General features: G+C 39.9%; 1 protein-coding gene and 1 long non-coding RNA gene across 24 annotated transcripts in view; one reads left to right on the plus strand and one right to left on the minus strand.

The window, feature by feature from the left end:
• The window catches only part of PHLDB2 (pleckstrin homology like domain family B member 2), a 223,047-nt gene that overhangs the window by 30,996 nt on the left and 172,491 nt on the right, over positions 1-19,560 (plus strand). The window lies entirely within an intron of this gene.
• LOC309865866 overlaps positions 16,457-19,560 on the minus strand; it is a 42,042-nt gene continuing 38,938 nt past the window's right edge. Inside the window, exon 4 of the long non-coding RNA XR_014312282.1 lies at positions 16,457-16,906. This is a non-coding gene — a long non-coding RNA (uncharacterized lncRNA). The remainder of the gene's footprint in view (positions 16,907-19,560) is intronic.

Consider the following 19,560-nt stretch of genomic DNA (forward strand, 5'->3'; position numbering starts at 1 on the left):
CATACACTCGCCGGCTTAAACAACAGAAATTTATTGTGTCATAGTGTTAGAGGCTAGAATTTCAAATCGAGGTGTCGACGGTTTGGTTCCTTCTGAGGGCCGAATGAGGGGGAAATCTCTTCCATGCCTCACTCCTTGGCTTCTGGTGATTTGCTGGCAGACGAGGTCTTTCCTTAGCCTAACACCTATCACTCCAATCTCGGCCTCCTTTGTCACATGGCATTCTCCCTGTGTGTGTGTCTCTCTCTGTGCTCAAACCGCCCCCACTTTTTATAAAGACACCAGTCATTCTGGAATCAGGACCACCCTAATAACTTCATCTTAATTTGATCATCTGTTAGAATCTAATACAAAGAAGGTCAAATTCACAGGTATTGGTGGTTAGGATCTCAACATCTTTTGCAGGACACACTTCAATCCATAACAGTAAAGACAGGGCTTCTTCTTGAAAATCATCTACTCTGAACTAGTCATCCCTGACATACTTATTTTGGTTTCATCTACCTCAAACATAACGATTAAATTCCTTTTCTAACAATCAACTTTATCCCTTTAATTTTTTAAAATTTCTGTATTTTGACAAACAGCCCTTTGGATTTAGTACAAAATACACCCATTTCCCTGAAGGATAAAGACTCTCCTAAAATACAAAGTTGCTATATTATGGGGATGTATTACTTCTCTCTTACTTGAACTATAAACTCGGTTTACTCACATCATGGAAAACAAGTAACATAACTAAAAATGGATGAAAATCTATGTTAGTATTATTATTATTCAGAAGGAGACCTTGTGCAGAGGGAAGTTTTCTCCAACGTAATTCTGGAAAAGTTCTACAAGTTGTATTTTCCAAAGGATTTAACCTTTAAATCTTTCTGATTTATTTTTTTTAATAAATTGCTATTATATTTTCTATAGTAAAAAAAAAGTCGTTGTTTTTTTTTTTTAAGAAAGGGAGGGAATGGGGGAGGAAGGAGGGATAGGAAGAACACAGAAGACGCCCAGCCAAGTCTAAATTCCACTCTGTTTTTTAATTCGCATTAGCATTTTTCTCAGTTCAGATTCACAGGTGAAAGTATAAGAGAACATCCAGTGTCACTTCCTTCATCAAAGAGCTTCCTTATAGCCTGAGAACGTATCCTTTTGCCTTATACATCCCCGTGCCTCGGGGAAAGACAGTACTTCATTATAGAAACACTTCACATAGCCTCTCTTGGCACGCTTTCTTCAGAGGTTCTCCGCTGCGCCACCACAGGAGGGCTGGGGCCTGTGAGGACTGTAGTTGGCGTTTTCTCCACAGAGAGAAAATGCTTAGCTGGGGCGCGGAAGCCCTCCCCTGTCCACACCCATTCGTGTGTAGATCAAACACCTCTGATTCCCATTATATTTTCCCTGGGTCTCAACATAGAGGCAAACAACTACAGTAAACAGTTAAATACTTACTTTCTTGCTACCAGGATTGAATGGGCGAAAGTCAGAGACCCGTCCTTGGTGGAGGCAAGCATGAAATTCAGGGCTCTGACAGCATTACTCAAAGTGCAGCCTGAGAACTACTTTCCGCAGAATCAACTGAAAAGTTTGTTAATAAAAATTAACCAGGTGGGGCTCCTGGGTGGCTCAGTGGGTTAAAACCTCTGCCTTCAGCTCAGGTCATGATCCCAGGGTGTTGGGATCGAGCCCTGCATCTGGCTCTCTGCTCAGCGGGAAGCCTGCTTCCTCCTCTCTCTCTGCCTGCTCTCTGCCTACCTGTGATCTCTGTCTGTCAAATAAATTTAAAAAATCTTTAAAAAAATGAAAAATAAATTTTAAAAAATTAACCAGGTTTCTCAGGTTCGGCTTCAAACCAACATCATCAGAAATTCTTGGAGTGGGAACTAAGGAATCTCATTTTTATTGCTTCCCAGGGGCCTTCAACACACTGTAAGGTATGAGAGACACTGCATGACCCAAATGTACATGAGCAGCCAAGGCTTATGTGAATATGGATCCCAACATGTACCTGGGTGTCCCTTGAGAACCCAGAAAATCAGTGATTTGTCACGCTAGTTAAGTGAAGTTGGACTTTGGATAGGGTCTTCCTTGACTTCTGCCTTCTCTGCAGAGAGTGTTTCTACACCTCAGCTTTCTTCAGCATTTCGCATGCCCTCCATGCTATCAGATTGTTGTGATCGATTTACCTGAATTCCTTTTTCAGGCAGAGACAATGGCTTATTATCTCTGTGGCTTTCTCTATCCTTGCCTGACAGAGCTCCTGCCTAATAAGCCTTTGTTGATTAAACAAATAAACACAGCTGGTTTACCCCTCAGGAACTTAGTGAGCAAAGGATTTGTGTTTGATCTCGGTAAACTATTGGGATTCACTATGGCACAGGTTTAAGATGAGGTCAGGTCTGACTGGACCTTCAGCCTTGTTCCTGAGATCCCCAAACAGAGAGTTTCATCACAAATGCCACCCCCATCATCTTTCTCTTGTTATTGATGTAGAGGTTGCCCACGGTATGACATTAGTTTCAAGTGTACAACACAGTGACCCAACTTCTCCACAAGGGTAGCTCCCATCGGTCACCAGGCAGACGCCATTACAACACCATTGGCTGTGTGCTTTATGGTGTGCCTTTCATCTGGGTACCCTAGACATTCTGTAACTAGAAGCCTGTACCTCCTACTTCCTTTCACCCATTTTGTCCATCCCCTCCCCCCCACCCCACGCCCTGCCACCACCAGTCTGCTGTCTGTAGTTACAGGCCTGGTTCTGCTTTTGCTTTTCACTTGGTTTGTTTTAGATACCACATCATGTCTCGAGTTGGAAACTTGTTCCTGCACTCTCATCTCACATTGCCTTTGAAAGGATATATTGCTGGTAGGTAGCAGGAAGGGGCCCAGGTGGCCTTATTAGAAAGAGAGTCGCAAATGGTGTTTAGTTGCCCTATGGATTCAGGACTCAAGTGACGTCTCCACCTACCCAAGGTCCAGGAATGCCTACGGAGGCCCTAGTGGGTGCGGCTCTCTGCATCTCGAGGCTCCAAGGGAGCAGGGGCCACATTCTCAGCAAAGGAGGAAGGCCAGTGCCTAGGAGAAGCCTCTCAGGCCTGACTGTTCCTCCCTCCCTGTGGAGTGCTCCCGGGCTTTCAGGTAGACTCTGTGGGAGGCTGGAAGGCAACCTGTGGCCCCAGGCCATTGCAGGACCGAGATCCACCACAGATGTGTCTCCCAACTTGCCCTTGCTACAGGGTTTGCGCCTTGACTAGTGACCCTTCAGGGATGGTTTGGTGGTTTCAGAAGTTCATAAAGTCAGAAAGCAACAAACAAATGTGGTCAATGGTCCTGGTGCTAACACGCGCGCTATCTCCAGGAAACTGAGGTGGGACAGGAAAACGCTGGGGCTGAAGGCACTGAGTGGTTTGGCACATCTGGTTTGAGATGTGCTCACTGAAGAAGTGCCAGAAATATGACGAGGAATATGGGGTCCTGGGAAAGGGCACTACCCCCAGGGCTCGGGGTGGTTTTTGGGGCTTTTTCCTGTTTTCATCTTTAAAAATAACAACAACAACAACAAAAGCTGAAATAAAGCTGACTTGAAATAAGTTCAGTCATATGCGTATCCTAAGTCTGGCACATTCTTTGTCCTGTTAACATCTCCTTATTTCAAAGCACACTATCAATTTATAAGGCCCAAACTTCACGGTGTTTTTAATTTAAGCAGAGGGTTTTGCCAAACCTAGCCCTGAGAGAAATATTTTCATTATCCAGCCTTCTGATAGACCCCGCAGCTCGGGTGGGGTTTCACTCTCCAATTCAGCCAGTCTCTGGCTGCTCAGAGGCAAACCCCACGGATGGTCCTGAGAGTCAAAAAACAGCTGATGCCCGCATCTGCGGTGAGAGGCCCATGACAGGGAGTGGGTGGCAGAAGCAGGAGAACGAAATTGAGATTTAAATTTAATAGTGCTATATGCGATAGAAAGCAAAGGAAGGGTCGAATCATAGCAATTCCTAATAATTAGGAGAGTCATCGCTACAATTACTGAGCCCTGATTGTCGCAGCAGCCTACCCTGTGCCTATACAGATGTATCGTTCCCCCAACAACTTTAGGAATAGATAACGTCCGTGTCCTGGTCATCATTTAGAGCTATAGCAGAAGCGCAGATAGATTAAAGGGAGATGGCTCCGGCTCTCCTTTTGTCTGCTGCCGGGTCGGTCCACACCCTTAGAAAACAAGCTTCAACAAGGTCTAATCGCTCCCCCCCAGGGATTAAGAAGGTGAGTAACCTTGGAAGGAAATCAAATAGAAAGGCCTGTAGATGATAGTCTAGAAAGACTAGTGAGTCCAGAAGTAGGGGTTGAAAATGCAGAGCATGAGGGCTCAAGGGGTGACCTGAATTTGCTCTAGTCTGGAGCCCTAGGAGGGTAGAGAGGCCTTAGGAAGGGGCCAGGAGACCTAAATGACAGATCTGGCAGATTTCTGGCAGCCTCTCGCAGACCTTTTTCTAACTGTACATTTTTTAAACATCACACAATTCAGATGCATGAAATCTGGTTTATCCTAAAGGTGGAGTTAAATAAGCCAAAAAAAAAAAATTCCTATAAAACTGGATATAATGAAATTTTGACTTGAAATTCAACCCAGAGAATAATTATTTTAGATATGTTTTACTCTAGCAAAGAAATCAGCAGAGTTCTTGTATTTTTCTATGGTTTAATGTTTAGGAACCCATTTATTTCTAATTGCTAAATTAGCAAGAGCCGAGAATTCACACTGACTTTATGAAAATGGGCACCCATTTCTCAAATAGGGTGTTTACGTATGCCTCACTGCTTTGCTATAAAATTCACCCTGAAAAATTCTCAGAGCTGTTTGTGCAAACTTTGGAACACAGTTAGCTCTTTTGGAGAGATCCAGAACTCCCCAGCAGCAAGGCCAAAGGCAGGAGATCTGGAAGCAGAGTATAACTGCACAGAGAAAGCTCCCGAGCCAACTCGCAGGAGTAACTAGAAGGAAAACCCCGGTGACTGCTATTTGAGAATGCACTCTTGAAGAACAGACTTATTTAAATGGGTTTGGGTCCAGTTGCCTATACAGTTGGAGGGTAGATGGATCTGGACAAGAATCCCCATTGTTATATAAACTTTCGGGTATTCTAGTCTAAATCTTTCTTCGTCTATCAAGTGGGACTAGGGAGGAAAGGGAGTAGGAAAAAGAAGAAGAGAGAAAAGCAAAATCTTTCTATAGTATGGTGCATAAGTCAATATTTTAATTTATGGGAAGTCCCTTTCTGCTCTTGTACTATATTTCCAAAGTATTTATGATGTATGGGCTTTTATATCTGTTGTCCAAGCCAAATATTAATTTACTCTCTGAGTTTACATTCCTCCAATTATGCCTCACCCTCCAAGCTGATCCGGCTGGGATCTCCCACCAGCATTCTGGAAAGTCCAGCTTCCTGAGGGTAAATCTTTCCCTGACAAATACTGAATCAACGGCACTCTATCTTAGAAAATATGGAGGAAGCGATTTGTAATGACTCATACACCTGGATATAAGGCTCAAAGAATCTAGGCCAGCATAAGAGTACCAAATAGTCACAGTCCAGCCTTGATGTTGCATAAAACCTTCACCTCGCCTTAATTATGGGGAAGTTTAGCAACACGTAATGCTTCTACACTTGGCGACTGGCCCAGGGGTCGATGGTAATGATTATACTTGCTCCTTTTTAATCTTTCTCAAAGATAGAAATGTGTCCTTAGCAAGTCTATTGCTAAGGAAACAGAAGATAGACTCTTAGTCTTAAGGAACTTATGGTCAAGCTAAGAAAATGTGGAAAAGCACATACGGTTTAGGAGCCAAAAGAAGTAAAACCTCCAAAAAGCATAAAAAAAAGAAGACAGAAAGGTAAGCCAAGAGGCAATCTCATGCATTGAAGGAAGGAAGCCGAGACAGAAAGGCTTTGATGCGAGGCAACGTCATGTCCATAGGAAGTTCTGAGAAACTGACTCCTCTATAAATACATAGAGGTCCTTGCTAGTGAAAGATACCTCCACCATGCACAGTAATGAGGAACTCATTATTAAATTGGAGCCATTATGCTTTTCTAAATAAGGATTTATGTGGTTTTTTCCTTTCCTTTCTTTTTTTCTTATAAAACAACCCAAAATATGCAGAACCAAATTTGAAGTTAATATCCAGCTCTAAAATTTAGGCTCAGAATTTATGGTATTTCTTTTCTCTTGTTTTCTAACAAAGGGACATTTAGTGTGGTATCGTAAATCAGACCACTCTTCTCTCATCTGCGAATATTTAGAAGAACTGAAAGGCCAAAGGCACTCTGGTTCCAGATTACTAGAAACAGCACTTTCCTTCTCTGTTCAGCTTTATGTGATTTCTTTTGCTCGCGTTCCACATTTTTTTTTTTTTAAAGCATGCTGGCTTGTGGTAACCCTTGCATGCATCATATTCTCAACTTGTTGTTTGATGCCATCTGTTTAACACAATAGAAAAGAATTAAGAGTCCTATCGTGTCATCTGAATTCATCTGATCCCCCTCTGATGAATATATGGCACTATTCTATGGGGCAAAAATCATGGGGGCTAAATCCTTCAAGTAGGCTCAGATGGCAAACATCTATTTTACCCTGGTATAGGTGTTAGGTGTTCTACATCATTGCCCATCTCCACCCATACTTTTTCTGGTAAATGAATTGGCTTCTGGCAAATCCAGACCCCTCGATGCACCCTAGAAAGGGTATTTTAAAAGCATAGGAGTCAGCAGAATCTTATGGAGAGCTCTGGATTTGCATGCCATCATGCAACCAAACTACTTCCTTGAGGGAGTCATATAACCTCTCGTTTTGAAAATAGGGTTCACTTATGTACCCCCCCAAATTCATAGCTGAATTCCTAACTCACAATAACTCCAAATCTGACCTTACTTGGAAATAGGGTCTTAACGAATGTAATCAAGTTAAAATGAGGCCATCAGGATGAGTTGATGCCAATATGACTGAGGTCCTTGCAGAATGGGGAAATTTCGACACAGACACACATAGAGAGAAAACACCATGTGGATATCCTACAAGTCAAAGACAGAAGAATGGAGGGAACAGATCGTTTTCTCAAAGTGCTAAAAAGGAACCAACTTTGCCAGCATCTGGATTTCAGACTTCTAGCCTCCACAACTGTGAGACAATAAATTGGGTGGTTAAGCCACCCAGTTAGTGGTTTTGGTTATGGGAGCCCTTGCAAACTATTACAGATCCTATTATAGACCCATCTCACTGGGCTGTGTTAAGAATTACAGAAAATATGTCAAGTATCCAACCTGGCTTCAGGGCTGGAACTGCTCTTCCTGTAGAACACTGCACTTGAACACAGTTTCAGTGAAACTGGAAGACAGCTCATGCTCTCACATGGGAGCTCTCTGCTCCTCATTATCATGTCCATGGCCTTAAAGTCCCTTGTACAGAGCATCTCTACTTACCACCCAGGGTTCAAAACAGACCAAATGGGTCCTATGAAACCCAAGATCCATTCTGAATCTCTAAAACAAGCATGACAATAGTTGCATAGACAGAAGTGGGAGGGAAGGAATCTGTGGAGATCAAGGTTTCTCGCCGGTTCTCTTCTGTTATCCGATGCATTCTCTTCTACCCACAATTTTCCTTCACTCACAGAGTTCCCCAAACGACTCCCTTTAGCCTCTGGGTGTCCATTAGGCTACTCCTACAACCAATCTTTTGCTACTTTTACAAGACTGGTTCTCGTAGTTCAACAGCATCACAATTACCTGCGGAGTGTGTAAAACCCAGATTGTGGAGTCCTCCTCACAGACTTTCAGTAGGTCTCGGGGAGCACCAGCAAGTGTCTGGGCCAAGCTGATACGCCTGATCTAGAGACCATATTTTGAGAACACCTGATGTATAATCTGACCTTTCTGCTTCAGTTTCCACTGATGACTCATCGACGAACTTTCAGGTTCCCCAAATTTTATTTATTTATTTATGTATTTATGTATTTATTTATTTGATTATATCTGACACACAATGTTACATTAGTTTCAGGTATCCAATTTAATGATTTGATGAGTTTATACATTATACTATTTTCGTCACAATTGTAGCTACCATCTGTCCCATCACCTTGCTTTACGACATCATTGACTATATTCATTATGCAGTGTTTTTTTGTTCCCATGACTCCTTCATTTATTCATTCTGTAACTGGAGGACTGTCTGTGCCTCTCCCCTTCATCCATTTTGCTCACTCCCTAGTCTTCTCCCTTCTGGCAGCCATCAGCTTGTTCTCTGTATTTGTAAATCTGATTCTGCTTTTTGTTTGATTATTCTCTTTTTGTTTTTAGACTGTTATGAGCTGAATCACATGGGATTAATCCTTCTCAGTCTGACTTATTTCACTTAGCATAATACCCTCTAGGTCCATCCATGTCCTCTCAAATGGCACAATCTCATCCTTTTTGTGGCTGCATAATATCTCATTGACTATATCTATGTATATACTACATTTCCCTTACCCATTTGTCTATTGGTGGACACTTGGGTTACTTCCATATCTTGGCTATTGGAAATAATGCTGCAACAAACATATGGATGCACATATCTTTTCAAATCAGTGTTTTTGTTTTCTTTGGACAAATACCCAATAGTGGAATTATTGGATCATATGATATTTCTACTTTTACCAAAAGGATATTTTTATAAGGACTCTGACCCGAATCCTCTTTTTGTCTTAGCTACATAGGTCTCTGACCATCATAAATATTAGAATACTTAGAGTAATTAATCCAATCACCTGTGACCAAGAAAGAGTGGGTATGTGTCCCCACATTTAGTGACTTAGTGCCCTACACCTTCTGTAATGTTATAAGTGGAGCCATGTGTCAAGGATTCTGCCATGTGTCTAGTTTACAAAATGTGTGCCCGAACCTTATTTATGAGTCAAATATTTGTCACAGTGAGTTCACAAATGTTGACTTCATACTATACATTATTAAGAAGTACAGCATTTCAGAATCACACCAAACAACATCATTCTAAGGGGAAAGTGCTTCATTGTTCTAACTCGGGTTTCCTAGAACTCTCATATCACAGAGACTCTTCAGGTAGAACTATGATGGGTTCTTGCAGACTTGTAGCTTTGATGGCAAGGGGATGGACCTAATTGTAGTACTACCATCAGAAGTAGAGACAAAATCTATAGGGGATATTTGCAGGTGTTTTTATATGTCAACGCATTAACTGAGTGTGGTGTCTTTATATAAGTAGATTGTCTGTTCTTTTATAGCATACTGAATCTTGGTTTTCCCCCAGGCCAACCATAGAACTGTAGACCTAGTAGATATTTAGTAAGTACTTGATTAATGAATGAATGGTCATTATCCTTTATATTTGTGAAGTAACTTCGAATCTTTCCATTGGCATCATCTCTGAAATCATCATAATGTATGAAATTTGCTCTGAAGGCATTTTTCAGCTTTTGTCCCATTATTTCACTTTACAATATCATTGACTATATGGACACAATTAAAGAAAAAACAAATTGCTAAAAATAAGTTCAAAATATACCTTCTTTACTTATTACTGAAGAACTATGGAGGGAATCTATTGACCATGGAACTTCTTCCCCCCCCCCAAAGAAACTTCTTTCTCACAGCTCCACCCCACACGCCTCTCATCCTTCTCTCTTCTTCTCCCTTTGCTCCAATTTTGTAACAAACTCTGTACTACGAGCCTTTCTAAGCAAGGTTGCCAAGAGAGTTTGGAACACTCACATTTGTGCCCCAGTACTGAACTTAAATGAGTTTTCTTAGGGTCTCTCTTCCCAAACAATAGCCTCACCCTTAGACCCCCTTCTTCTAAGATTCTTTACTTCTAGTTTTTAAATATATTTAGCAAATCACAATTGAATTTCTCTTCTGTAAACAGTCACAAAAAGATTGGGCTCATGTAGATGGTAGAAACAATCATTAGTTTTCCAAATATGATTCAACTTAAAAGCAAGAATTTTCTTTAGCCTTCTGCTATGCAGTTGCATTCCTTTCTCCCCACACTCTCAAATCTCAAATTCTTAAGCAAAGAAGTTTTGGGAATTGTTGTTGTTGTTTTTTTTTTTTTTAATCTAGGAAAGAATCCAGAAAACTTTGTTTTTCTTGGTCTTCATCTTGGTGCAGATGAAATATAGTCTTCTGTATTTCAAGTATGAAGTGGCAGCTGTAGACAGAGGCAGTATTGCTTCTAGAACCAAATTACCCCAGTCAAAGGGTCATGATGCAACCTGCCTATTCTGAATTTATCAAGAAAACAATGACTTAGTTCTATCTTTCTCAGGAAAAAAAACTGTTTACTCATTTAGTGTCTCAGGAATGGAACAGGATCCACGGCCAGGGCCAAGGGGGTGAGATTTGAAGAGAAACAAACCATAAAGCTAGAAGTCAACTATTAGCATCCAAATGACAATAATAATGTGATGTGGAGATAGGCAATGACTTCCCTTGCACTAGATTGCAAATGTCCAGATTCCTACTAAAAATGATCTCAGATAAATATGGAACCTATTCTAAGTTAAATGGTCAGTCTCAGAAAGGACATGAGGCTCCTGGCAACTATATCAAAACTTGATCTGGTTTCTTAGTTCACATTTCCCAGCTATAAGATGCAAAGTGTGAGTGGAAAGAAAGAGAGGTGCTCTGTGCCTGCCCGACCTCCAGAGATGTTGACCACTCTTTAAGTTTAAGAGCTCAAATTCAACTTTTTATAGTTAATCTTTTAACTTTTTGTTCTTATTATTCCTCAACCTGGAAAGCTCTCCACCCTCCTCTTTACCATGGCCAATCCTTGCTTATCTTTTTGGTTTCAGTTTAAACATAATTTTTGCCAGATAGCCTCCCTTGACCCTGGCTACTCTCCTTTAAACTAGATGAACTCCTGCCAGGGCTTCTGTAGTGCCAAGATCCTGCAGACTACTCATCACACTTCTATTCCTGCATAATAATTTCCTGTCCCTCTGATCAATGGTAACCTCTGTGAGGGCAATGACCTTCTTTACTTTCCATATCATTTTGAACAGGTGCTTATCACATACAAGTTGGTATATAGAAGTCTGGTTTTGTTCTCAACCTCTTCAGAAAGAAGAAATATTTGAAATATTTGAAATATTTCTATGCATACCACCTTCTTTTTAAGGTTCATCTGTATATGTATCTCCAAATTATTTGAATAGTTCGAATTAGTCTTTATATACTAACCTTATGTCACATATAATTTCATCTTACTTCCAGTTTGGGGTTTTCTTTTTATTCTTAGTTCTATCTCTCTCTCTTTTTTTCTCCTCTCACCCAGGACATTACTTTCTAAAATTCAAAAGCTCTCTGTGTTTCAGCATTCTGAGAATCTTGCTTCACATGTTTATTTCTAGAAACTGTGCTTGCGGGAGTTCTGAGGTCTGTGGCTTCAGCTTCAGGGTCATGGGAAAACCCTTACTAAAAAGAAGGAGGTTTCTGGAGTCCTCCAATGAATATGTATCATTGGGTAATCTCAGAGGAGTCAACTCTTGACTACCTTCACATAAAATACTTCTCTCTCAAATGAGTAGCCTCAACAGTAATTATATCCAAAATGCCCACTTTGCTTTGGAATTTACTTCTACTCTTCTTAGTGACAAGTTCTTTAATGAGAAAGAATAGAACAAGCATTGCTAAGAAGGAACTGAAGCATAAGCAAGGTTAGGAGATAAGAAAAAAACATCTCCTTTAATTGCGTTCCAGTCTCCAAGTACAGATCATTCAGAACAAACTTGCAGATCAATCCAAGAACACCCAGGGAGAAAAACATGCATAACTATGAATGTACCTCCACCCCAGAGACAGACAAGTGTCCTTCTGATTTAAAGATGAACACGCTATCTGTTTGTCCTTAGCAAGATTCTAGAATGGAGCATTAAATAGCAATTCGTGGATAGTTGGGTCAGAATACCTTACCTCTGTTCCAAAGATTAAAATCAAGCTTTTTCAAACTTAAAACACTGTGTCAGATGAATACCAAAGAGGATTTCAATTTTTATTTCAATAGGCCTCTTGAAAAGCTTTATTATTATATAATTTTAAGAACCAGATCGTAAACTGAGGACTGCACAGACACACAGTGAGGTGGATTGGGAGTTGAATGAACAAATATATTAAAGAGACTTGTTTAGTGTATCCATGTCCTTTGGAAGGAGTAGTCTCTCTAACATGTCATAGTGCTCATCATATCATGTTGACAATGATTTAGGTAACGTTTTTTTCAGTACTGCCAAAAGCACGAAACCGGGAAGAAAAATACATTGGTTAATGGAATCAAGATCCAGATTGAGAAATATTTTAACAGGCAATAAATATAGTCACCAACATTCCATAAACTTACGATTAAGGACACATGTCTGAGCAGTGACTTTTATTAATCAAGTAATTTATATGCTGCTTTAGAACAGACAGAAAATACAAACAAGAAAACAGAAGAAAAAGCTGTCAGCATGGTAGTTATTAGAACTGTCCTCCAAAATTACAGGTTTCCTTCCAAGTGCGTGGTAAGGTTGCATCTCCTTACTGCCTTTGACATGAGACATGGCCTTATGATTTTCCTTTTACAACAAAACAGCAGAAATGCCATGCAGCACGTGCAAGTTGTCTCATCCTTTATTCCTGTCCTGGTGGTAATGGAAGCTTCTGGAGGCTCCATCTGTCTGTGTTTTTGCGTGTGATGAGTGAGTGCCCTCTCGCAGAGCATGCATTGGGGAATAGCAGACTCAAGAACTAATCTCTTGTTGTATTAAGCAACTGAGATTTGGGAAGTCTTTGTACTGCAGCAAAACCTAATCTATTTTGACTAATAAAACTAGTATTTCTGAACACAGATAAGAAGTAGATTGGTAGTACTTTACATTGTCATGTCCTAATTCACTTTATTATACTGTAAAGTAAACATATTTTTACAATATCAGTTTTTCAACTGTAGGATAATAATAGGTCACCATTTGGACACTGCATTCATCAGTGGGACAATCTCCTATTCTTAGAAAATTTTCCCCCTATTATATTATAACTAATGTTATGATGACACTGTTCATATCTTTAATATTTACTTGGGATAAATTTAGAAAAGTGGTATTATAGGAAAAAAAGGTTATTGCCTTATTGGGCTTTTATTATATATTTATAAATTATCCTAAAATAAATACTATAAATATACAGTCACAGCTGTGTACAAGAAATCCTGTTTTGTCAGATACTTTTCCACATAGGATATGGCTATTTTCACATTCACCAGTCTAATTAAGCCAGCACACTTAGGAGCTAGTTTGCTTGAACATTTCATCACGTGTTTGAAGACCATTTCATTTCTTTGTTATACAATTGTTCATGGCCTTTCTTTTGTGTCTATTTTAGCTGATTCACAGGGGTTCTTGAGATATTAAGTCTATTAACACTTATCACATATTTTGCAAACACATTTTTCAGTTTTCTAGTTTTTAAAATATTATTTATGATTTTTTGCCATATTGAAGTTTCAAGTTTTAGATTAAAATAAATATAGCAGTCTTTCCTATTGACTTATGTCTTTGGAAGTCATGCTTAGAATATGTCCTCAAATCTCCAAATAAAATGGAATATTTTCCTCTAGTATTTTTATTATTTTTTACACACACTTTTTAATCCACCTAGAATTTGTTTACGAATATTGAATATAATAGGACTCTTTTCTTATCTCCTCAAGAAAAAAAAGACCTAGAGTTTTTTTTAACTGACCTAAAACACAGTAAGAAGCTGCAGTGAAAAATCTAAGATTTTACAATTCTGGAATATGTTTGACTGCCAGATGAAAATGGCTTAATAAATACCCCTTGTTCCCTTGAAAACATTAGGTCTGAGTTCTTAAAATGGCTTAAACTAAGAATGGCTTAAAGAGTTAAAGGGCACAAACACTAATTTAGGGTGTGGTGTTCCAGAACCTACCACCCAGCAAAAAGCAGTAGAAACTTAGACACATTGCTTATCTTCCTTGGGCTATAGTTTGTCATTCTAAAAATGAGAGAAGTGAAATAATAAAATATTATTACTAGATGATATAAGGGTCCTTTCAAAGCCTAAGATACTAATACTTTATGTTTAATAAATAGGTGAAAGAAACTATATAATCAGGTTTCTAAATAGAAACCCATATGCCTGATCTAACAAACCCTGGTCATTTCAATACCTTATCTGATTGAGAGTCTCTGGAAGCCAGTCCAGAGGTTAAACTCAAGGTTCATACATTCATTATTCATAAAACAAGAATTAAGAACCTGTTTTGTACCAGGCACTATATTAGGTACCAGGGATTTAAAGACGACTAAAATGATAGCACAGGTTATGAGTGATGACAGTCCAGTAGACTAACAATTACAATACAATGTGATAATTGTATTGAGTGTCTAACTGCTGTAGGTTCAGAGACATGCATCTGTTATCCAAGTCTCTAAACGATAGGTCTAGATGATATCTAAAGATTCTTCCAGCTTTACATCTTGTGCACACTTCTAAATCAGAAGGAAGACTAGCTTACCAAACCTACTTCCCCAGGGCTAACCAGTAGTTGTGTAAAGACAAATGCTGAGCAGTGCCCCCAAGGCTCAAGTCAGAGACTCAATTACAACTGACTGTTTAAGATTAGAGATGCCTCTGGAGTCTCCAACCAAACCACATATAACCTCCATAAATCCATCCTGACAATTATCTTCTGTGGACATTTTCCATGGTGCTGCCTCATCTAAGCTTTCTTAGATGTATGGTGTAAATAAAATTCAGTGTGATATTCTTTCTGTGCTTTAGTTACCTGCTCACTAAAGACACATTTTGTTTTATGGAAGGGTGACCTTGACAAGTGACCATATGTTGGCATGCAACCGTAATGGCGAAGTGCACTGATTCAAGTGATGGCTAGGAAGGGGTTCATGTGATCTAAAGCTGGGTTTTGCAGAGATAGTTAGAAGATCTGCCTCTTAGAGGCTGTAAACATTTGGGGCAGGATTCTGACATTATACTTTGTATAGCACAAAGCTCTCAGACTCCCACATTAGGAAAGCTGAGCTTTTGTTTCAATAGAAATAACTTGCCAGTTCCTCCTGATCAAGAACAGAGGAAAAGAAAATTCATGAGCTGACAGAATTCTGGAGGGCTTGCTGAAACATGGAATGCTGATCTATACTCCCAAAGTTTCCGATTCATATAGGTATGGAGTGGTATGTAAGAATTCGTATTTCTAGCAAGTTCCCAGGTGATGCTGCTGCTGGTAGTAGAGGAATCAAACTTTAAGAACCACTGTCCTAGAAGGTAGTTAGCTGATCCTTGACAAATCTTTCCCATCCCAAAGAACTTCTCAAAAGAAGCCAGGATACAGGCTTCTGTTAAGAAAGTGGATACAGGCTTCTGTATCCACTAAGGGTCTTCATAGAGAGTCCTCTCAGAAGTGGAATAAAGAAAAGATTAGAAGTAAATACCATTAAGAGTTCTCCTGAGGGGTGCCTGGGTGGCTCAGTGACCTAAGCATCTGATTTCGGCTCAGATCATGATCCTGGGGTCCTGGGATCGAGCCCTGTGTTGGGACCTGCTTCTGCCCCTCTCCTGCTCTTACTCTCTCTCTCTCAAATAAATAAATAAATAAAATCTTTAAAAAAAAGAGTTCTCCTGGGGCCAGAGGAAAAGATATGAATAGAACAATGACCCTTTGATGTATTGTTTGGGAGGATAATATCCACTATAGGTAGAACCAGTGACCTGATGTAAATCAGCATGGCGAAGACCGGACGCCATTCATCGGGGTATCATACTTAAGATTACAGCTGTTCCTTCCATTCCTCAGTAATATTCCAGTTCTCCTTTTTTCTTAGTATTTGTGGTGCCTAGTGGAGCTGAGCTATTGGGCCCATTGGTAGGTACTCCTTAAGATACCTGAGAAACTCCAGCTTATAATCCTTATCCTTACGATTTCAAGTTACTCAAGATGATGTGTTCTTTATCTAAACAGTTCAGTAATTCACTATTTAGGGGGATTTACTGTATTCTCTATAGCAGGCTATGCTATCAAAATTTCTTTTGAGAATAATTCATTGCAAATCGAATGGTCCTTATAAGTGAAAGTTTCTTCTTTCTCTTTGGGTAAGTTTTTCGAACTTGGATTTCAAGACTGGAAGTGATGACTCTCTCTCCACAGTGTCATCCACAGACTCTCCTCCCGACTCTGCGTGGTGTGTGACTATGGCCCCAGACCAGTCACAGACTGGAGCACATTTAAGCTGGAACTGCAGTGCTCAGTTTGCTCCTATAGATTTCCAAAGTCATGGCGGGTAGCATTCTGACTCTGGACTTCTCTCCCTTGTTTCTGAGCTCTGCTTCTGACCCTGCCATTTCCCTTCTGTCCACCTTGCCTCAGAGAAGACACAGCCCGCCCCCCCACCTTGGGAGAAAGGAGAGGCATTCCACAGCCACAGCCAGAAAAAGAGGACCACCCCAGGGTAGAGCCATTGGCAGCCCACCCAGGCTATTCTCGGCTGGATCCAGCCCTATTGCATATTTCTCTAAAATAAAACATCAAGTTGAAGATACACCAAATACTTTTTCTACAGTTTTTAAACAAACATCGCCTTTGTTGGCCCCCAACATAAACCTTTGAGAATAAAGCAGTAAATTAGTCAATAAATATATTAAACATAGATAACAAGGAATTCTGTAATCTGGCAAAGACTGGAATGGGAGCATGAATGGCAAATGGGCCAAGGCTCCTGGTCACAAATTTTTCCTCACCTTAACCAAGAGGATCATCTCATGCATTCTGAACCGAGCAGATCACCAGTTTCCAGGAAGAGAGTTGGTAGGACATTTCAGCCTTAAATGTGGTTAAAGAACAAGAGAAAGGCACTCAGACAAAGGAACTAGTAAGTGGAGAAGATCATTACCCTTTTTTCTTTTTAATTTCAAAGTGGTAATTGGGAAAGTTGTCCTTTTGTGTCTTATGAATGCTATAAGAGTGGATCTATGTGGCTACCCTCCTCTGACAGAGAACTAAGACTGACATAGTGATAGACTCCGTCCAGGTCAGAAGTAGAACCTGGAACTCACAGACATCAGTCCTGCTATTTAATGTCAAGGCCTTTGGCCTCTACACATAGAAAAGGACTGAAAGACAAAGATATGTCAATTTCATTTCAAATGACATTAATTTGACACTCTCTAAATGAAAATGCCCCTCCAACACTTCTTTGACTCTTATTTCTCTACTTGATCTACCTTTTGTTTTTTTTTTTTTTTTCTCTCTTAAAAGAAACTGAGACGGGGCCACAACATTGAAATGGATAGACCTACCAAGTAAAAGGATGGTTGAAATATGAAAGGGTAACTTATGGGAAAGCACCCAGCAGACACATAGTAGATATACATAGTCAGAAGGACTGACTCCTTCTCCTTCCCTTGTTGGCAGAAGGAACGTGTTGCAAGATTGTGGGCACAGAAGTGGCATTATAAGAGCTCCCTTAGGTTCTATCCCTCGTTGGAGTCAAATGGCTAAGAAAGGAACACCAAAGTTCACACATCAAATCCCTTTGTGACCCATTTACAAACTGGCTTATTCTCTCTAGTTGTCACTGCAGGCTTTAGAACAAAGCAATGTTGCTCACAACCAAGAAAAGTACTGCTAAACAACAAATTACGCCTATAGTTCAAGGTTTTATCAGGTTCCTGGCATCAGATTAGGATTTCCTTTGAAGAAAAGATTGTTGTCTTCGATAGGACTCTTTATTAACCCTCTTTCTTAGAAGGTGTAATAATACACTTCCTATGGGAGCCAGGTAGTCATTTGGTCAACTAACAATTAAAGAAACCCCATTCATATTTGCTTATACAATTAGCATATATCTCCCTGTCTCAATGATTTTAGAGACTACAAGAACAAAATAGTTTTGCTGCAAGTACTTATAGATACATTTCCCACTAAAAAGGAGAGAGAATGAATTACTCTGCCATATACACCTAGTGAACGAGAGTATGACTTTGGGTTCAGGTGGTCCTGAGTTCAAATTTCTTTACTAGCTTGTGGACTTGGGAAAGTCACTTAACCTTCAGAAGATACAGTTTTTTCCTGTGTAAATGTCAATGGTGATAGCCTACCTTGTAAGGTTATTAAGAATTACATGAGATAATGTGTATTATGCCACTTAGTTCATACAGTGCCTGCCCCCATAGGGAATGGAGCAATAAACAGTGATTAATACAGTGGCAATGATTACTAACTGCCAGAATCAGTCAGACTACCATCACTGGGGGTCCATGCGCTTTGAAGATTTTTGTTTGACTTATTTTTAGCCAACTGAACAACGCAAGACCGAGTTCCTAAAAAATCTTGGAAATAATAACCTCTTTGATTCTCACCACCTCTATACTATGAAGTCCATGATCTGGCCAGTCAGAGTCTACCCAACCAAAAGTCACCTCAGAACTTTGGAATGGCATTCCATCACCACCATAGCTGCTACAGTGTCTTATGGGCTTGAGGAGCTTACTTGGGGCTCCTCAAGGGGTGGGGGAGCAGGAAGCTTCAAACAAAATCTACTTTCCAGATTTTCAATATTATAAAAATACTTTGATGACTAATATTATAGATAAATTGATCTCGCCATCACCTCAGAGGTGTTTCAGCTCAGTCAGCTACCAGGAAGTGGAAGCCTAACTTCTTAATGTTTGTTTCTACTCAGAAATAGGCCAGACCCTGAATTTTCATAACTCTGAAGAGTTCACAGCATGGCCCTGAATATTCAGCCTCCCTTGTCAGAAAATATAGCCATTCTCCACTTACAGACTGGCCAAGAGCGAGGCTCCCCCTTATCATAGCAATACTGGGACTCACTCTGCTGCCCTTTGCCCCCAGGCAGGCTTCAAGTGCCTCCTTTCTAACCACTAACGCAGAGGAATTGTCCAGGTAAATATCCCTCCCGGGATAAGGAACCAAGGTCCAAAGTCCTGAAAAAGTTTTTTATTTACCTTCTAGAAATTCTTCATTTACATAATTAGTGGTCTGTTTCAATAGGTTGATAAGGGATTTCAGTTCGGCGTCAGACAATGACAGTGAGCTAACTAACTTATGTCTGTGGGCACCTAGGCAGGGTTTTGACCAAGAAAACCTTTCATGGATGCAGTACAAACTTTCATGTGGCTTAGTGTTAGGAAGGCTGCCTACCTAGGACATTCTGAATAGCTTCTAGGCCCAGTGGTGCTCTGGTATGATAAGATTTGTTTTCCATTTGGTTTGCTTATTTTTACAGGTTTTTTTTTTTAATGCATGATTATTACAGGGAAACATAATAATATAAAGAAGAAAATTAAAAATTAAGTGCTTTCCAAAAATCCACCAATACCTACTATTAAACTGTAAAACGCATCCTCTTAGCCTCTTTTTAATATACATGTTCATTTTTAAATGGTGTCACTTAAAGTCCCTTAAGTTGAGCATACTGATATGTGATATGCTTTTCTCTGAATATATTATGA

This window comes from Mustela nivalis (assembly GCF_964662115.1).
Source record: "Mustela nivalis genome assembly, chromosome: 1".
Lineage (NCBI taxonomy): Eukaryota > Metazoa > Chordata > Mammalia > Carnivora > Mustelidae > Mustela > Mustela nivalis.